Raw genomic sequence first — 17,770 nt, forward strand, 5'->3', positions numbered from 1 at the left:
CCCTCTCAGCATGTGCTCGGGTCATGTATGCCCAGTAGTCAAAACACCAATGTTTCTCTACCTGGCTTGCTAGGAGTTCCTTAGGTTCCAGCAATTTCCGCTGCAAGTCTGAATTCCCAGGTTATCTCTTTTCCATGACCCTCAATACCTCCTCCTGACTCTCCACATCCTTGCGCAGTGTGCGCCACACTCCTACCACCTCTGCTGTCTATTTCCCATGGATGACTGCTTTAAAAGCGTCCCTTTGGAGCCGTGGTGTGGATGCCATACCCTGATTGATCTCAAAGTAGTCCCTAATGCTTTCCCCAATTGAGTGCAGGAAGACAGAGTCCTCAACCTTCAATCACCAAGTGGGATGTTGAGGCGCACCATCTCCCAGTCCAGGTGCAGCAGTACTAAGCTATGATCCATTAAGTATTTAGCATCCTGTACCATTCCATGGATTTCAATAGAATACAGGAAGGTAATAAGGTGCACATGAAGCTTGTGGTGGCTTTAGATATACTAATAGTCCCTAGTTGCAGGAAGATGCGTTGCCATGAATCCACTAGGCCTCAATGATTCTGCCATTCCGCGAACCAACAAGCCATTCTAGCAACTGGTCAATCTTGCAGTGGTGGGTGTGACTTCTGCACTGCAGGGCCAGCCATACAATTAAAACCACCTTCCCGCATTACAGAGTGCATTAAGTAATGCAACAAAACGCCTGGACAACTCCTCCAGGAAGCGAAACTGGTCTATGTTCAGGGCATATATATGTACTATTGCCAAGCCTTGATCCGTGGGTCTCCCTGACACCACCACTTACTGACCTGCTGAGTTGACCACTTCTCCTGTCTTCTGGAAGGGGACCCTGGCATGCACCCATATGAAGACCCCCTTGGTCAAAGGTGGAATATATGGTGTAGGAAATCCACCCAGCACTTAGGGAGTGAGGTCCCTTCCTTATCTGTGAGATGAATCTTCTGTAAAAGGGCAAAGTGGATCCCCCTTTGTTTAAGATAGGAATAGACCCTGTACCTCTTGGACATATTGTTCAGCCCCCGCACATTCAAGGACAAAAATCTGTGGTTCATGACGGCAGCCATACCAAAATGATCAGCCCTCCTTCCAGCGGGCGATTGACAGGTTCACTATTGCTCCGCACCTCCCTCACCCGATCCCAAAACCAGTAACCATTCCCCCCTCTGACACAGCTCATTCAACAATAACCCCACTTTCCGGATCCCAAGACAAGAAGGCAATGTCCCCCTGTCCAAACGTTCAACACACAAACAATCACATGCATGGCAACCATATCTGAATCTTTCATTGGGATATGCGCCATCTGAAGTCCATCCTGGCCAGGCATACCACTACTCAGCATGGTGATGTTAGTCAACTCAGCAGCCAAGGGAACCACCAGTCCCTGTGGTTCCACCAAGCCTCATGAATCCAAAAGTCTTCCAGCCATGGCACACCAGTGTCTGTGGGTGACAACTCATCAGTCAAATTAGATAATTTGCTGTCCCTGGTGTCATCTTGGGTATTACAATGTCCAAACCCATCGTCAAGTGTGAACCTTGATCAGATTCAGAATCAGTGGCATAATCACCTCCTGTTGTGGACTGGTTGCTTGTTCCAGCTCCATCCAACACTGCTGCCACTTCCACTGCTCATAGTTGCTCCTACTGGGTCTCTGACATGCCAGGGGCTGCCTCATGTGGGCTTACAATCCACCAGAGCCTGGGTGTCTGCAGTGGCAGGTTTTTAGTCAAGCCTGTCCCATACTTCTTGTAAAGAATGGAAAAACAATGCTCCATCGTCTGTGATCACTCTTAATCTGGCAGGATATAGCATTGCATATTGTATTCCCAACTGGCATAGGTGCTGTTTAACATCTAAGAAAGTGGTCCGCTGTCTCTGGGCCTCACGGGTAAAGTCTAGAAAATCATAACCCTGCTGTTTTTCACCGACAAGTCCCATTTCAGTCTAGCCTATTGCATGATATGGTCTCTGTCCTTATAATGGAGCAATTTACTTTACACAGTGAGAGTGGCTGCTCCGGGCGGGGGCTTCGCTGGGACTTAATGTCCCCTCTCTATTATTCAAGGACTAACAGCATATTAGATTCTTCAGAGCATTTGGATAGTCCTATTAGACAAAAATTGTTCCATTGTACTCTATTTTCGGCGTCTTCAGCCCAATACTCTGTCATTGACTTTCTCTCCGGGGGTATATCTATAGCAGGGTGCATTCTGCTGTAGTAATACAGTCTGCTAGTCACCCTTGATCGTTTTGGAGAAACCTCATATCTGCCATAACAGTGTTCATTTTTAATTCTAGGGCTCCGCAGGAGTCTTTAATTGTTTGTAGTATGGCATCCAGTGCGATCCACCTACTTGGAGCCCCCAAAACACCCACAGCTTCGCCTCCCCTTTGGTGTCGCTGGGTCCCACTAAAGATTGTGTCACTTCCTTCTTTTTAGACAGTTTGCTTATGGTGACTATCTACTTGAGAAAGTCCAAGCCAGGAGACCAGCCCCAGCCACCAGGGTCTCGGGAATGGGTGGTGGTAGGTCTCCAAAATGGCCAACAGGAGAGTCTGGGTGTCGCAATGGTCTTATAAGCCACATGACTTGCAGGTATCACTTTTAGTTTACTGCAGGGGTAACAGTCTTATTTGGACGCTACGACCCCGGGCTTCCTGTGGGTCTCTTCCACTATGCTTGGCTCCCCTTCTGCTACCCTCTCTTCTCTGTAAGTCTCACCTGGTGGTAAAGTCTGTGTGTACTCACTCATCACATTTGGGGAAAGTCTTGCTCCTGGTAACTCACTCGCGAATGGGCCACTATGCTCTCTCTCAGTTGGCCTTTACTTTCCCCCAGACTCACATGACTCACAAAGTCTGCATGGGCCCAGTTAATTTGCACTGCGCATGTACTGCTGGCAGGGACTCAAGTATTTATGGGGCCCGGACCCCAGCACTACTGTACATATCTTTCAGGAGCTGACCTTGGGGGACCTCTTCAGTTTTGGTTCAAGCACTCGCTAGGTGGTAGAGTTCAATTTACGCTTGTTGGTGGCAGTACATGTGAGGGTCACTGCAGAAGGGGCTCCATCACCAGGTTCCAAGCTGGGCCATCATGTTTAGTACATACTGTGTCTCATCGCTGGCCCTTACACTTTTATGTGTCTCAGGGAGCCCGGCTGCCCAATTGCCAGGTTGTTAGTCTCAAATGGGGATCAGTCTCAGGCTTTCACTGGGTGTTTTGTTGTTGGGCTCAAATGGGGATTAGGCCTGGGCTTTCACTGGGTGTTTTTTGGCTCCCTGCTCCACAAGGGGGATACACCCCTCAGTGTTGGGTCACTGTGCTTGAGGGTATTACACCACTATCCACCCCTCGTATATCCAGGACAACTCCTGCCCGTGTCCATAGTTCTTTCAATAGCTCACCACTGCCGGGGCTGGGCCACCTCTTCTACTCCCCACCGTTCCATACGATAGGGCTCAATTTGGCTGTACTGCTGCTCTGCAGGATCACAGGCTCCATGTCCCCAGCTTGTCCTCTCCCTAGCTAGGGGCTGAATGCTGCTATTGCTACCAGTCCCTGTCAACGAATCTTCAGAACTATATAGGAAACCCCTGTGAGATGGCCGGTCTATCCGCCGGGGTGCCATCATTGTCTTGTGGCCACCATTTTGCTAATGCATCAGTGCGGCTCCTGGCTCGCTCCCTCCTCCAGTCTACCCGGATCGGCTGGGGGGTGCAAATCACCATAGAACACACAGGGAGAATCAAGAAACTATATGGACTTCATGTCTGCCTCTAGAAAATTGTCATGGCACAGTAGACTTCTAAATATGCAATAGTAAAATCTGTGTGCCTCTGAATGATTTTGTCTACCTGTCCTACTTCCTAGGTTATAGCCTAGGAATTTTTAGAAATTGGGTGAGGTGGCCTCACTCACATAATGTGGCATGCTTCATCATCGGCCACCTCACCCCACCCTGGTGAGATAGTACTAGCAGAGTGAAATGTCAGGGGCTATCTTGAGGAAGTTTATAGAGATACATTATTCTGGACTATTTCCTATAGATACAATTGTTACTGCTAAAATACCTCAGTGTAAACTACAAAGAATACCTTATTGGGTGGTACCCAGAGTGTATATATAAAATGCTAAAAGAGTATCTTCAGAGGATGTTCTTAGGTACTATGGCCATTACATACCTCTGTTATGCCAATGTTTATGCCCATAGGTAGCCTAATCTGGTCTCAGGCAATCATCAGGGCTAGTCTAATGATCAGTATGGAAGGCTGCAAATCACTACCACTGCATGCCTCAGAATAGGTAAAGTGCACTCCCACAATGTAGGGGCTCCCTTGGCTCAGTATCATGGCAGGATGGCACTAGATGGGGTTGGTCAGCCGGGAGTGACTGAGTCCCTGTCTTACTTCATCAGCATTCAGCCATGCTCATGTGAGCCTTTAGCCACTTCCCTGTATCTACCGCTGCCTGAGAAGCCTTGAACTGCTGACCAGTGCTACAACTGAGAGGCAAGTGCTGAAGGGGTACTTGGCCCAGTTGCTCACACCCATAGTACATCATGCACCATGACATCTGGAGGAAAAGGCCTCAAGCTGGTCGGGCTCAGTTGGTCCTGCTTGCCCTTTGATCCTCCATTGCTCGCTTCTGGTCGTTCATGCACTACACTACCACTGAGATCTGAGCTACTACAGCAATTAAAGCGATTGTTGACTATCCTATACTAGCTCTGGGAAGGCACAGTGCCTAGTTGTCCATCTCCTGGAACGTGCCTTGGTCCAGTCCAAACCTTTGCAGGGAGTTCAACAGCAAAAGCAACCACTGCTAGTGCATCAAGCCCCAGGGCTCTATCAAACTCCCCTCCCGGAAGCTCTCTCAGGACTATATTTACAAAGAAACGTTATTAAATTTTCATAAACAGGGGATGCCAATATGTGTATGACACTGAGATAAACAGAAGGATGGTAAAACAAGAAAACACACAAAAGGATACACATGAATAATACTGTGAAATGCCATGTCAGATTCCTGAAACTAGTGATACCACAACCCTAACATGAAAGCTTTGTAATATTGGGCACAGTTTATAAAGTGATAGCCCCTCCTCCTTAGAAATAAGCCTAAACAGCACAGATTGCATGACTTCATTCGGCATAAAATTACTCAGTGTACCATTTAATAATTCAATTATTTTCTTGGAAACCAGACAATGGATATTTTAAAGGCTGTGAAGTATCCTACATAATATACACACATTTAGGCCCATATTTATACTTTTTGACGCTAAACTGCGCTAACGCATTTTTGCGTCAAAAAGTTTTGCGCCGGCTAACGCCATTCTGAAGCGCCATGCGGGCGCCGTATTTATTGAATGGCGTTAGCCGGCGCAAGCAGACCGGCGCTGCCTGGTGTGCGCGAGAAAAACCACGTACACCAGGCAGCGCCGGCGTAGGGGGAAAATGGCGCATGGGCGTCTTAAAATGGGGCAAGTCAGGTTACGTCGAAAAAATCATCGTAACCCGACTTGCGCCATTTATTTTCGACGCCCATCCCCCATCAACATGACTCCTATCATTGTAAAGATAGGAGTCATGCCCCCTTGCCCAATGGCCATGCCCAGGGGACTTCTGTCCCCTGGGCATGGTCATTGGGCATAGTGGCATGTAGGGGGGCACAAATCAGGCCCCCCTATGCCACAAAAAAAAAAAAAAAAATACTTACCTGAACTTACCTTAATGTCCATGGGATGGGTCCCTCCGTCCTTGGGTGTCCTCCTGGGGTGGGCAAGGGTGGCAGGGGGGGTCCCTGGGGGCAGGGGAGGGCACTCTGGGCTCATTTTGAGCCCACTTGTCCCTTAACGCCATCCCTGACCCAGGCGTTAAAAAGCGGCGCAAAAGCGCCGTTTTTGGCCACGCCCACTCCCGGGCGTCATTTTTGCCCGGGAGTATAAATACCACGTAAAGGCCTGGGAGTCATTTTTTAAGACGGGAACGCCTCCCTTGCATATCATTAACGCAAGGAAGGGGTTCACGCTAAAAAATGACGCACACTCCGGGCACTTTGGCACCCGAAGCGTCTAACGCCAGAGTATAAATATGGCGTTAGTTGGCGTTAGTTCTGCGTCGAATTTGCGTCGAAAAAAACGACGCAAATTCGGCGCAAACGGAGTATAAATACGGGCCTTATTCTTTTAATTTTACCCCAAAAGTCCAGTGATGTGTATCCCTATGATCTTCTTCATAGTCATTCTTTAACTTAAAGTCTGAATCATCTCTACCTCCGTAACCTTTTTCCCCTTAGATAAATTAAAGCAACTTTTTCTTCACTTAAGATTCCTGTCTTTCAAATTGACAGGCTGGGAAAAAATATTTCTGATTTTCATAAATGTATCTTGTGCCCACAGACTTTCTCTAGCATAATGCACTATATGATAAAAGTACACCTGTATGTTCTGGATTTATCACAAAAAAAGAAAATATTGTCTGTTTTATATTCTATCTTAGCACAACCACCATAATAAAAAAATGTTGTCTGATACAGCACGTTAAAGATTCTAAAACAAAAAAGTAGCAGTGATAAAGGACAGCCTTCATTATTTCCTCTGTTCAAATTAAACCCTTCTGATATTATTCCATTGTGCAGCAGTTTACATAATCAAATGAGAGTTTAATGATACTATAGTATTGGTTTCCTTCTAATTTCTTGCTGAGCTTAATGTTAATTACCTGCCTTATTTAGTCATTAATCGAGAAATCCGTAGTCTTAGCAAGAGGAAAGCTAATATTGTGTTATTGGGAAGGTGGCAAGTGTAAAAATCATTCTCTTTATTACTATGATTACTAGCAAAAAATAAATATGAAAACAAGTACATTCCTACATCACTACATAATTGAAATATATATAATTTAAGGAACATCATGCTCGCCAAAAGGGAAATTCCTTTCAAAGAGAGACTATAGAGAAAATGAATAATAAGGCAAGAAGAGAAAGGTTAAGAGCAGGACGGACTAGATGTAATAAAGATCCTGGTGGGTAAAGATGCTAACATATAGGAGGAAAATTAATCCCTGGAAAGAAAGGGTGCCAAGATGTAGTTTAACTTGGTATCAGATCTGGAGATTAGGATAGCCAGTACTATGAATATCATGCTTCGTAATTAAGTTGTAAGAGAAGAGGGCGTGTGGGTATTAGAGACCTTGCAGGATATTTAGAGAATTGTGGAGTAACATGGTTCTGCACCACAGCGAGTCATATCTTATAAGACAATGGATGCTTTCCCACAGGAAAGTTGGGTTAACATATTAGAGATCTGGAAACTCACTGTCACTTTAGGAAATTGGATTATTGGTTGAGTGTATTGGAAGCCCTGCTCAGGCAGCAGCCACAATCCTTGTCAGGGTGAACCACAAAGGTCACTTAATTAACCTGTGCTTAATCCTCTGGTAGCTTGGCACACACCAGTCAGGCTTAACGATAAGGCAATTTGTTAAGTATTTAAGCAGCACACAAACAATAATAAAGTGAAAACACAGCATAAAAAATCCCAAACCAATTTAGAACAATAGAGTACATTTTAATAAATACAAAATACAATGGTACCAGGACAACAAAAAATCCAATAAGTAGAACTAAAGATATGCAATTTCAATAACTCCTAAAAGCATAAAGCCCCACTTGCAATCATCTGGTAATGCTAGGCACGGGGAAAGCCACAGGTTCAGGCCAACTATGATGGACTGCGGGTGGGATACCGAGACCGGGATAGTCCTTGTGAAAAAGTTAACTGATCTAGGTCTGGCAGGCAGAGTTTTATTCTTGATGGAGGAGGCTACGAGGAGCAGGTAGAGTGTTACAGATGGCTGTTGCTGTAGTGTGAAGAGCAGTATAGGCGGTGCAAGCTGTGATTGCTGTAGCACAAAGAGCCCGTCGGGCAATGTGGGTGGTCGTTGCTGGAGCGTCACATTGGAGGTCACCGTGGGCTGTCTTTGCTATAGTGCAAAGTGCAGATGTTGAATTGCTGCTTGTCACTTGAGGTTGCAGTTCTGCGAAGCACAGGTCTTCACTGGAGTTTCATGTTGGCGGTCACCGCGGGGTGCAGAGTCTTGGCACAAAGTGGCCTGTTCACAGACACGAAGAGTCCAAACCTCACCTTTTCCTCTTTGGAAGAGTTCAGACTGATGCCAGCCAAGGGTTCTGGACCTAGGAGCACCACCTGGGGATTGGGAAATCACTCTAGCAGAGGACAGCATGGCTCAGGCAGTTCCAGTTGCAGGACCTGGGAGGTCCAGTTTCAGCAAAGTCAGGTGGGCATTTGCAAGCTTGTTATGTCTCTGTAGCTAAAACAGAAGGTCAGCCAACTGACCCTTGGAGTGACTCAGGTTAGCCTGGGATCAAGGTAAGCAGGTCCAGTCTTTCTTCTCAGATGGCAAGGCAATCCTCAGTAACAGAGCAGTAGTCTGCAGCAAGGCAGTTCTTCTTCTATAATGTCCACAGGTCCAGAAGTGTTCTGATGAGTGGCCCTGGAGTTCCAATATTTATACCTGGTGCCAGCCTTTGTGTCTTGAGGGACATCCTGTCCCACCCCCACACCTGGTTCTGGAAAGATCTACCCTTCACTCGTCAGGGCTCAAGACGTCTGCAGTGAGAAAAGGCTGGCATCAGGTTCCTCTGTATGTGCTGAAGGCAAGTCCTTCGAACGGCAAGTGGGGCAGGGCACAGCTCCGTCCCAGCCATCCTGGCAGGATGGCCTATCATGTAATGAGGTAACCCAGTGTTAGCCAATGGGAGTGATAGGCCTTACAAAAGTGGGAAAAAAATGACTAGGAGTTTTTCACTACCAGGACATGTAAAACGTATACCCACATCCTACGTTTTAGATACAATGCACCCATGCCCTATGGGCCTTTAGTGTCGACCTTGGGGGTGACTTATATGCATTAAAAGGGACGGTTTAGGCTTGGCAAAAGGTTTATTTTGCCAGATTGACATGGCAGTTTAAAACTGTACTACAGGCTGCAGTGGCACAACTAAGATAAGCTTTAAAGTACTGTTTCAGTGGGTGGCACTATGAGTGCTGCAGGTTCACTAGTACCATTTACTTTACAGATCCTGGGTACATGTAGTACCATCTACTAGGGATTTATAAGTTAATTAAATGTGGAAATGCGGTGTAAGTCAATTGTACCATTTCTTAGGAAGGGGGAGGGCACACTTTAGCACTGGTTAGCAATGGTAAGGTTCACAGAGTACTAAAGCCAACAGAAACAAATCCAGCAAAATAGGAGGGGTGTAGGCAAAAGGTTTGTGCTCACCCTGCATAGAGGACAGGTGCAATAGTCACCCTCCACTGAAGGGTAGTCAATCAATAGGCAGCACAGAGGTGGCAATATAGAAGACCCCTACATTAGAGTGTGAGTCATCAGATATTCAGTACAAATAGCCCTAGCAGGCCCAAGTCATTCATGAAACTAGAAGCTCAAGAAGGCCACATCTGTTTTTGAATCAGGAAGGCCTAGAACCACCTCTTCCCTTTTTGTTGAGATCCTTGCGTCACAGACAAAATCTTCAGCATGTACCCAGAAAAATTCACAAACTAACCGTCGGCAAGTGGTTCATGCAGACAAGGGCAACAGATGATCTGCTCTTAGCTATGTCCTGGAAGACAGAAGTGGGCTCAAACAGCACCATTGAGAGTCAGTTTCCATGAGGACTATGGGCCTGATTATGATCTCAGTGGCATTGCCACCAAGACACCCAATATGATGGAGGTGAGGCTGTCATCTAGCCGGCAGCTTCACCCCCATCGTATAGCCATTGATCTGACTGGCGGAAACATCATATTATGATGTTTCCGCCAGTCAGCCCAGTGGAAACAATGCCACAGCATTGGCCTCGGCTCCCTTAGGGAGCGAAGCCAATGTCGTTGCACACAAGCACCCTCAGTATGCGCACTGTCTTCATAGCAGACAGTGTGCATTCGGAGGGTGCTGTCAGAGCCCCCCCTGTGGCCCCAGGCACTGGTTTTCCGTCATCCTTTTCATGGCGAGGACTCTGACATGAAAAGGCTGGCAGAAATTGAAGTCGTGATCAGCATGGCAGTGCTGAACTTGGCACTGCCATGGCTGACCAAGATTGTGACTGTGCTGTATAGCTATTTTAGCCATGTTTTAGACACAACAAGCTATGCTAGGCCTGCCTCTGTGCACTTTAATCGTGTTACGTTTTATTCAGCATTGCTTATTTTTCTAGCCACAGCCACATTTGCGGTGCTGTTTTAATTTCGTTCTCTCATTGTACTTTCGCCTAGGAAAGCATTGCGTTCTTAGTAGGACATTCATTTCACTCTGTGCTTTCTCCAAGGCTACAGTCAGCTAGGGTTGCCGACAAACGTGATATGCTGTGTCTCCAACATTTACATAAAAACACACACTCATACGTGGGGACCATTTCTCAGAATGTCAGTTGTTTTAGTATAAAAACACCCCTTTGTCCTACACACAGTAGAGGGAGATTCCAGCCAGATGACCATGACTCTATGCTGATTGCTCTGCTGCAGCTACTTGCTTAGATGGCCGGACCCCTGATCCGCATGGGTACTGTGTCTCTTTAGACTACAGGGCAGATCAGGCTTATTACTCCATGCTCAAACATAGTGAAGGTAGGAGAAATATATATCACTCCTAGTAACAGTATTGTAGGACTGTTCTTGTGTTTTACTCTAGTAGTCACCTGCTTGTTTTAATTGTGTTTTATCATCCTAGATATTGCAATACATGCCTTTTTTTATCTAAGATGCAGTTACTTCAATAAATCCTTATTGAACTATATTCTGCCTCTGTTGTTTTTGCCTGTATGAGACTTTTGGTAACTGAAAGGAAGGGATGTGATCCAATCGACCACGATACCCATGAGGAGTCTATCTTATCATTCGCCCGGTTGCCACAATCATCTCGGCCAGAGATGAGGCGTTGCTAGTTAGCCGGAGAACCCGGGTAAGGTCGACAGGCATCATGTGGTGTGGAATCGTACTTAGTACCCTCAATCCATGTGATCCTGTCTCCCAAATCCAGTAGCCTCATTAGCATAATGAGAACCTACGTGACATGGCACCACCAACATTTAGTCAGGCACTAATATTCAGATCCTCCCGTGTATCTCTGTCTCATTTAAGGCTAAAGACACCTCAATACTATATGCGGAGACGTATGTGGTTTTGAGGATTTCCTCCTCAGTTAAATAGGTAGTACCTAACCTGAGCTGTAGGTTGTTCAAGCTTGAACATTAAAAAGGACCAATCTCCACTTGGTTTCCTAATCTCTGAACATATATCTACCATTAAAATGGCGAACCCACAACGGGTAGCAATTGCAGTAAATATGCAACCACCTCTTACTGCACATTTATTGGCTAATGGCCTTATGGCCCAGTGTGGTCCAGCCACATTTGTAGTTGAGGCTCATGCAGCCTTTAGAACAGAAACGTTTTACTTTTGGGTCACTTTTCCAGCAGTAGATGGGAACACAATTATATTTCACCACTAGATACCTGCAAACATACCTACTCAATACAGAGCGTATGCATCTTTAGAAATACCTTTATCTTATCAAGACCATAATAACTGGTTTGATAGCACCCTATCACATACAATATTACATGTTAGGTTAGGTCCTCTGAGCAACAATTCCCGACCTGGCCTTTATTGGCCACATATACATCACACTGTGATGCAGCAACCTTAGCGGTAGCTGAGGTTCGCCACTTATATTTTGAGCTCACGATGATATATAGACTATTGGTACAGTCTGTTATGCAACCATTAAATACTAACCCAGCATGTGTTGTCCCAGTCCAACAACATGGCGTTACACCAGGCATTAACCCTGCGACTGTCCATTCCTTCATGAGTAAGGTACCCACCAAGAGGAAGTAAATTCCGTTTTGCTTAGCTCAAAAAATAAATGCGCTTGAAGCAGTTTTTCCTCATACAGGACCCCAAGATAAACATAGAATTCTTACTATGTGCTTGACATTTGGGATGGTTCCCACAGTAGATAACTGCAATACATGGGACACCATCTTTGCCACGTTCTATACTACCACACACGGTACACGAACACTTGCCAACCTTCCGGAGGTGTTAAAACAAATTCAAGATGAATACGGGGCTGCCCCGGCCCAGGATTTAGGGATGCAATTAATGGGCAATTTTGCCACAGTATCCTCATAATATTAAGTAACCTTAAAGGGGAAGCAGTTGCATAAGCAGTGCGCATGCGGCTCCAGGACGTTCCTGTACAGGAGCAAGAACGTTAGCTAACAAAGATTATCGCAGAGACCGATTCTAGTATCGGCCGAAATAGTATGGGGGCCAGACCGATTAAACCACAATTTCAAGGTAGATCTAGTGAAGTTACTACTAAACAAGCACTTGAAGGTTCCAAAAAACGCTGGGATAAAAAACTACAAACAACCAAAAAAGGAAGGGGAGAATGTCTGCACACGGAGACCCCACAAAATAGGTGCAACCTTGGAAATAGGGATAATGTAAAAACGCCTGACAAATATTGTTCCTTACAGGACTAACCGGAAAAACGCATTGAGAGAGGTGGACAGTCAGAGCAGTGAACTGAGTTTGTGAAACCGAGAAAGGACTCACAACGCTCTTCTGAAGTTTCAGTTAAAAGGAAGAGAAACTTCCCCGACATTAACCCCAATTTAAAAAGAAAAATTGGCAGCAGTTACAATTCGACATGCCACTCAAGAAGAGAGTTTTACTGAAGAACAGGAAGTGGGCACTGGCACTGCTTGACAGTGCAACAGAGATCACAATAGTTCACCAGGATCTTCAAGAGCATCTGTAGGTGAAAGCAACTGATGACTTCTTACAAGTTGAGATTACGGGCATGAGTGTCTCCACCGATAGGGTGTATAGAGTAACTATTCAGTTAGAAGGAGACATTGAACGTAGGATAGACGTCATCTTTTGGGATTGCGTTGTTTCTCTGTATGACATTTTGCTGGGTGAAAAAGATTGGCCACCAGAATTCATCCGCAATCTCCCCTATGGAGGGGATATGATTGAAAAATCCTTCTCGCCCCTTGTTCCCAGAAAACTCGTTGAAATGCATACAATTGATGGGGCAGTGGCACAGGCACCTGCCTTATATTGCAATCACATAGGATGAGACAGAGATTCCCCCTACCTTGTAATATCAATAAAATCCCAACTCCAACCTCAACCTCAATACCCGATAAAATATGATGCAAAATCACCTTTGAGGGAAATCCTCAACCAATTGGAGTACCAGGGTTTCATTGAACCCTCTGACTCATCCATTAATAATCCATTATTTGAAGTCGCTAAACCCAACCATTTATATATAATAGTCTTAGAATATAGACATTTAAATAGTCACACAAAAACATTTGCCATACAAAATGCACACAGCACAGCACTTATGAACAATATAGTGCACAAAAAAATACAAGACAACCCTGGATATATCCAATGGGTTTTCTGCTAAAACATAGCGCCTGGAAGTAGGGTCTTAACAAGTTTTAGTGCCCTTGGCTCTCAGAAACAATTCTGCCGACTCCCACAGGGGTACAAGAACAGCCCAGGACTGTTCTCAGCTTGTGTAACATCTATTCTACACAACACTGACCTTGAGGTGTTGTCATATGTGGATGACATTTATCTCATGGACGACAGCCTCATGCAACGTTTAAGACGGGTAGCCCGCATTGTTGTAGGATTTGTCGAAATCGGCTACAAATTCAACATTAAAAAAAAAAAAAGCTTTTCTTAGTGTACTGTTTTTGGGATATGAACTGCCAGATGAAGGCAGAAGCCTGGCACCCCATTTTTTAGAAAAATGCATGCAACTACAACCTCTGGACCTTTGGACAGTCGAACATATACACATTTTAAAAGCTTTGCAAAAAAGACATGCTTGAAGCCAAACACTTGCATACAATGGACAATAAAAAACATTTGGTAATCAGAGTAATTGCTGGTGCCATTGGTTTCACCTAAGTGACATTCAATACGGGTGAGTCCGTCCCAATTGAATACAAATCATACTTATACTCCACAGCTGAACAACGCTTTGATCCCACTGAGAAAATTCTAACTGCTGTCCAGATGGCAGTCCTTGAAGAGGGGAATTGCATTATTGTTGTATCCCCGATTACAGCCCTTGAGGCTGTTACCAAAGCAAGCGTTCCAAAAGCTAAAGCATTACATCCACATTAGATCCAATGGGCAACGTCTCTGACAGCCACTGATGTTGATTATGTTTTTGACTCTAAATTACAGACCCAAGAATTCTTACAGTATGGACTTGAAACTCCAGTTCCAGTAAATACATTGCCTACTGAGCAATATCATAGAATCCTATACACTGATGGTTCGGCCCAACCAGCAATAGGAACAAAACATCAATACTCCGCTGCTTGCACAGACATGAGTGATTACATGAAGGAAGGCAAGTTCCTTCCACAAAATACTTACGCGCAGACTCTAAGAGATTGCACTGCACAACTTGCAGAGCTCAAGGCTCTGGTGATGGCACTGTAACATATGGGTCCTGGGCAGATGAGTTTGATTGTCTGTGATTCGTACTATTGTGTCCAGTCCTTCATTGAATATCTGCATTACTGGCACCAAAATGGGTTCAGAGATTCACAAGGAAACACAGCTAAACACAGACTTCTGTGGGGGAAAGTAGCAGAGCTGAAAGGAGCGCTACCTAATGTCCATGTTGTATACACACTAGGACATCAGCGTGTTGGAAACACGTTGAAGGCAACAGTTTGGCTGATGAAGCAGCCAAATCAGCAATAGCCGTGGCTTCTGTTGCTGCAGTAACTCGTTCTAAGCTAAACACGGCTGATGAAACACTGGCAAACGTGAAAGCTTCGGCTGACTGGACGCCTTTACCTAAAGCGTATCTTGCTAAATATTCCTACCGGATGGCAGGTTTGTTTGATGCCCAAGTAACAATACCAGGAGTGGGTGTTCGAGTAATTCCCAATAAACACCACAGACCTGAGAAGGTAAAAGCAGAGCATGAGGGAGTGGCTTCTGCTCATGCTGGTGTGACGGTTACAATTTCAATACTACAAACACGCTATTGGTGACCAGGTGTCTACAAACGGACCGAGAAGTATGTCATTTGCTGTGACATCTGCCAGCAAATAAAAGGGTCCTCTGTGAAACGCCCACTGCAGACACCCCCCCTAATTTCCAACAAACCTTTACAATGTGTGTACTTGGACATACTGTGGTCCACTGACTCCAGATGGTGCATACAAATACATCTTGGTTGCTGTTGACTCATTCTCCAGATTTCTGTGTGTTTGGCCACAGCGCCCAGTTGACTCTCAAACTGGTATTAAAGATTTGCAAGTCTTTATCGGCACATATGCTGTTGCAGCTTTCCACTCGGACTAGGGCCCATTTCATCCTGAGGGAAATAGTGTAGTGGAGTGATGAAACCGAGATTTAAAGCAATCCTTAACATCTAGAGTATTACGCATTGGTCGTAGTTGTCTTATACACCCATATGGAGTCCAAAGAGCACTTAGCAATCTGCCCAGAAAGTCACTGGGGGGGAGGGGTGTACATCATACAAATGCCTCTTTGGAACTTGAATGGATGTTTCAGATCTTGATGGTCCTGACGTGGAGGTGGCAGATACACCTTTTGACATAAATGAACGTGTCACTGTCTTGCAGGACTTACAACAGTTCCATGATGACAACGCATCTGCCAATGCTGCCTCCTGTGGAATTAGGGATGTGCCAGTAACATCTACTGGCTGGATTCCTAATTTGGGGATCTAGAGCGGGAAAAGATTGCTGTAAAAAAGGAGTTTGATCCTTCTTATCGTGCACCGGTACCAGTCCTGGGGATACACAGTACCAGAACTGTGATTCTACCACTGCTGCCTGGCTTTAAAGAAAATCGCTTTGTCTCCATCGACAATGTCAAGTTACACCATGTGGCCGATCCAGCACAGCAAACCTAGAGGACTCTTGGGTAGTGCCCGAATCCCTCCCACTACAGACCAGGATTTTCCGCTTAAAGTCTTCAACAGCAACGTTGACACCTCTCCGAGCTTGGGGAGGGTGGAAAATGAGCTATCATTACGTCCACTTACAACTACTTCTACACTAAATAATGAAAATAGTGAGCAAGTTCTTACAAATTCGACACAAACGGCTGTTGTAATTTACAATGAACCACCAAGAGAGTCTTCATCAAGTTCTCCTCTTCAAAACACAGCCCCAGTTTTTGCAAGAACAGATTCTGGTCATTTTGTTGATGTTAATGACACCTTTAGTGATTCATCTGCCTCTATTACAACAGAACTGTTAAGAGCACGTAAGCTGATACATTGACTTAAAATTAACTGTTTAATTCGTCCATGGACTGATCTATGGCTCTTATTGATTGTGCTTGCCTTCCTTCTATGGATTAGGTTTGTTATTGTTTTCTTTCTCATTATGCATGGTCATTTTCTTTTGAAATGCTCTACAGTTGAACTGGTGGATGAGGTCCTAAAACCACATTTTTCATCACACAAAATTTGCAGAGATTGTCCCTAGTGAACATTACAGATACACCAATTCCTGATGTTATTGTTTGGGACAAAGTATTATTTGATATTTATGGGCATACTGAGGTCATTCAAATACCATATGTATTCAAACTTTCTATGATTGATGTAATCATACCCGGAGTGGTTTCTGATGATTGGGATACGAAAACTGTTGATGCTATGATGTCTGATCTACAGTATTGGAAAATGAAGATGTATACCAGTTTAAAGGAAATTATGGTGATATGTTCTGTTATAATTATTAGGGACATTATTTCATTTACAGAGCAAGTAACCGAAAGACTATTTTTAAATATACACAATGGGAACACTGCCCGTATTTTAAATTGCCAGAAATGGAAAGTCAACATGTTTTATTTACTGAAACAAAATTGATTTATTATGATTCTTTTGTTTCCCGATTGGCTATAGAAGGCTATGAGTACTGGTTGAAGTCAATTGACTTAAAGAGTGTGTGGGGAACAACAAAATGGCAAATAAGAGGAAAAGAAGCTTTATTTAGAGCATGTATGATTCTTTTTCAAATGATATTTCGAAATAAAACAGTACAGCAGACAAGCTGTTTAGGCTTAGCAAACATTAGGGAATTGAATATGCCCAGTATTCCCACCACGGTTAAATTTTACAAATGGCAAAAGTATATAAATGCATCTGAAGATCAGCTCAATGAATGGGTTTAGAATGGTACATTTAACACATCATTTTCATCTCCTGGTGGGTGGTTATTGTGGTCTGTAGACATCAATGGGTGCCATATGCTTTTTGTTAACCCCTCAGGGAATTTAGAATGAATAGACCGGACCCTCGCTATGTGTCCTCAGAACACTTGAGTATAGTGACAACGTATACTGTAGGGAAACTATGCCAGTAATGGTTGAAGGGTTTCTCGCTGGATGCTGTCAAAGAACATCTTAGTCTCCTGTCCAATAACACAGATTTACAGGATTTCCTCTTAGGCGCCAGAAGCCAACGCAGAAAACGCTTCTTATGCACTGCATATTATGAAATATGGAAGCTTTCTCAACAAGAAGCGGCTGCCCGGTTGAGGCAAATTGATCAGGAATATTTACAGAAAGCATTAGTCGTTGTAGATAATGGGATTAACACCATGTCCAAA

The sequence above is a fragment of the Pleurodeles waltl genome, chromosome 6, assembly GCF_031143425.1.
Source record: "Pleurodeles waltl isolate 20211129_DDA chromosome 6, aPleWal1.hap1.20221129, whole genome shotgun sequence".
In the NCBI taxonomy this organism is placed as follows: domain Eukaryota; kingdom Metazoa; phylum Chordata; class Amphibia; order Caudata; family Salamandridae; genus Pleurodeles; species Pleurodeles waltl.